Source organism: Aplysia californica, unplaced genomic scaffold (assembly GCF_000002075.1).
Source record: "Aplysia californica isolate F4 #8 unplaced genomic scaffold, AplCal3.0 scaffold00418, whole genome shotgun sequence".
Classification (NCBI taxonomy): Eukaryota; Metazoa; Mollusca; class Gastropoda; order Aplysiida; family Aplysiidae; genus Aplysia; species Aplysia californica.
The window spans coordinates 48317-51076 of record NW_004797688.1 but is presented as its reverse complement, the minus strand read 5'-3'; the positions used below and the strand labels follow the sequence as shown (position 1 = coordinate 51076).

Below are 2760 nucleotides of genomic sequence, written 5' to 3'. Positions count from 1 at the left end.
CGAGAGAGAGAGAGAGAGAGAGAGAGAGAGAGAGAGATATTACAGATACCTTCCCTTCCCTCACAGTACGTCCATTCACAAAGGCAACGGCTTCTGCTCGGTGGGAAAGTTAATGTCGATCTGGGTTCGCAACCACTCCTACTCCTACTCGTCTGAAGTGCTTCCTCATCTTATCTCTCTTCTCCTCCTTTTCTTCCTTTCTGATGTCAAAAGTGGCCTCTCTAATATCATAATGGAACATTGTGCAAAGAAATGTTGTGTCTTTGAAACATAAGTATTTTGTGTCTCTACATTGAATTAATAATTGTCCTGTTCCCCAATCCCCTTTAAAAACAAACACACAAACAAACAAGACAAGTAAGCAAACAGCGTCATCAACGCCAACAACATCAGAAGAACGCTCACCTTCTCTGTCTGTGTCTTTACCCTCCAATCTTCCCCATGCCTGTTGGAAAATTGTTTCCTGTAGATTTATTAATCTGTTTTGTGCACCGTTATTTGAGTTTGTACGGCATGCAAGCAGCACAACTCTGAAAGGGGTCCTTTATTTTCGAATTTCAACAAGATTTCGAAAGCTTATATAAGTTTGAAGGGTTTTTGTTGCTCCTTGCTCAGTGCTTTCGGACATTTGAGTAAGCTCGGAGTCCCCCGCCTTTTAAGATAACCACACGAGAACAATTTAAAAAAAGTTAATGTACTCTCAGTCCACACAAAGAGTAAGATTGCTTTTCTTTGAGGTTAAGAGAAGTATATCGGCACAAGGATGGTCATTTAGTGCTGGGAAAAAGTCAGACAGACAGACAGAAACAACAGAGGGAGAGTAAAGAAGTATAGGACTTATCAGAGGCGACCTACAACCACCCACTCAATAAGGGTAGAGGGGGCTCTCGTGGCCTAGAGGTTAAGTGTTTGCCTCTCATTCAATAGGCTGTCCCCGTGGTTTTATGCACCCCGCATAATTTAGCAAAGTTTGATCTTTTTTTGCATAATTTCTGATTATTTTTCTTTATCATTCTGTTTTAAAATTAACAGAATTCCATAATTTCACATTTTTGGGCTCAGTTTGCTTAATTTCATAAAATTTCTTGCATAAAATGACGGGGACAGAATAGGTCCCGGTTTCGAATTCGGAATTCTCACTTAAGTTTTCTCATTTCACTTCCTTCCGTGCTCTCTAACAATGTTCTGTCGTCTGCCTTCGTCTCCATTTTCTCCCCTCCCCCTTACCTCCTTTGCCCCACTCCTCTGGGCTCCTGACTCTTTCTGCAGCCTTTCTACTGCTCCTCCTTGGCTTCTTCTTTCTGCTGTCTTACAGCCACACCACTGATCTTATGGTAGGTAAGATCTACACCTAGCCTTCTCGGACAAGGGCGAAAAATCTCAGAGGTCCCGTGTGCAAGTTGCGCACGTTAAAGATCCCTTGGTGGTCCAAAATCGAAAAGAGTAGGCTTTGGCCGTCACCTGGTCAAAAATTAGAATTTTCTACCAACTGAAAGTGTTTGGTGTGTCCCACGCGCTCATATGACCTTATGCAGTTGCGCGAGCTCCGTAAAACACTTACCCCCCAAAAAAATAAATAAATAAAAAAAGCCAATAAGTGCAGACAGGGAAGCCTTTTGCTTTTTTTGGTTATTGACCGCCACTCTTTCATGGTCCTCTCTCCTGGAAGTTGTGTGTGCTGGTACTCAAAGAAAACCTGTCCGTCCCGGTGGTCAGCCTCTTAGACTTACTGGGTGGCTGGAGGATGCCACTGCCAGGTCCTACTTCTGTTGGTTCTCTGTTTTGTTTGTCTGTGGTTTTTTGTTTGTTTGTTTGTTTTTTGGTCTAACAAAATGAAATGACCAATAATTTGTCGATGTATGTGCCTGTTGTAATTCAAAGTGGAATTCGTTGAACTTTTCTTTCAGACGTTGCCTTTAGCCTTATTTCGCTTCTTCCCTCCGGGAACGGCGTCTGTATTGTAGCCATTGAGCTCTTCGTTATTACACACAGAAGACTTGGGTTCGTTTCCCGACTGGGATGGATTACGCATGAATATCTCTGTCTGTCTACTCGGACACTTTATGCCTCCTTAACCCGGGTAGGTTTTGGTGGGCAGGGTCGAAGGTGGCTTCCAAAATGTTCTAACCTGAATCGAAAGGGGCGTAAAACTTTTACTATTATTTGTACTTGCAGTCCAAAAGGCCTTCAAAACCCAACTTCAATTTCTACCATAATCCTATGTAACATATTAAAGGCATGCTTCTTTTGTGAAATTGATTAAAGAATTGGTGGTTAATAGTTCGTGTGATGTGGTCTTTCCCGTCTACTTCATTTAATTGTTTGTGTTGCCCGACTATATTGCTGGCCAAATATGACGGCTGTCGTGTGGTTTGCCTTAAAAGCTCAATTCTCAATTCAAGATATTTCAAAAAGACCAGCAGGACGAACACAGTTATCCGGGTGATTAGAATACGCCACTGATAATCGTGCTTCTTTCCTTTTCCCCTGTTTTTCCTGTTTCTTTTTTGCCTTGCTTTTTCGCCGCTCTAAATGACCTTACGGATGTGTTTCTCTTCGCTCCAATGAAACGTAGTCCCCCGGTAACAACTGATTACACGACATTCTCAATAACAACGTTTAGTCCACATTCTTTCTGGAGCTGACTTGATTATGACCGATGTGCGGTGTTGGGAGTGCACGCAGATCGTGGATTCGATGTCCTCCTTGTGTAGTAAGAGCTCCACCTCCCTCTTCTCACGTCTCTCCCCCCTCCCCGTC

The 2760-nt window shown here is 42.9% G+C and overlaps 1 protein-coding gene across 1 annotated transcript in view; it reads right to left on the bottom strand.

The window, feature by feature from the left end:
- The window catches only part of LOC101855357 (ATP-dependent translocase ABCB1), a 14662-nt gene that overhangs the window by 2017 nt on the left and 9885 nt on the right, over nt 1-2760 (bottom strand). The window lies entirely within an intron of this gene.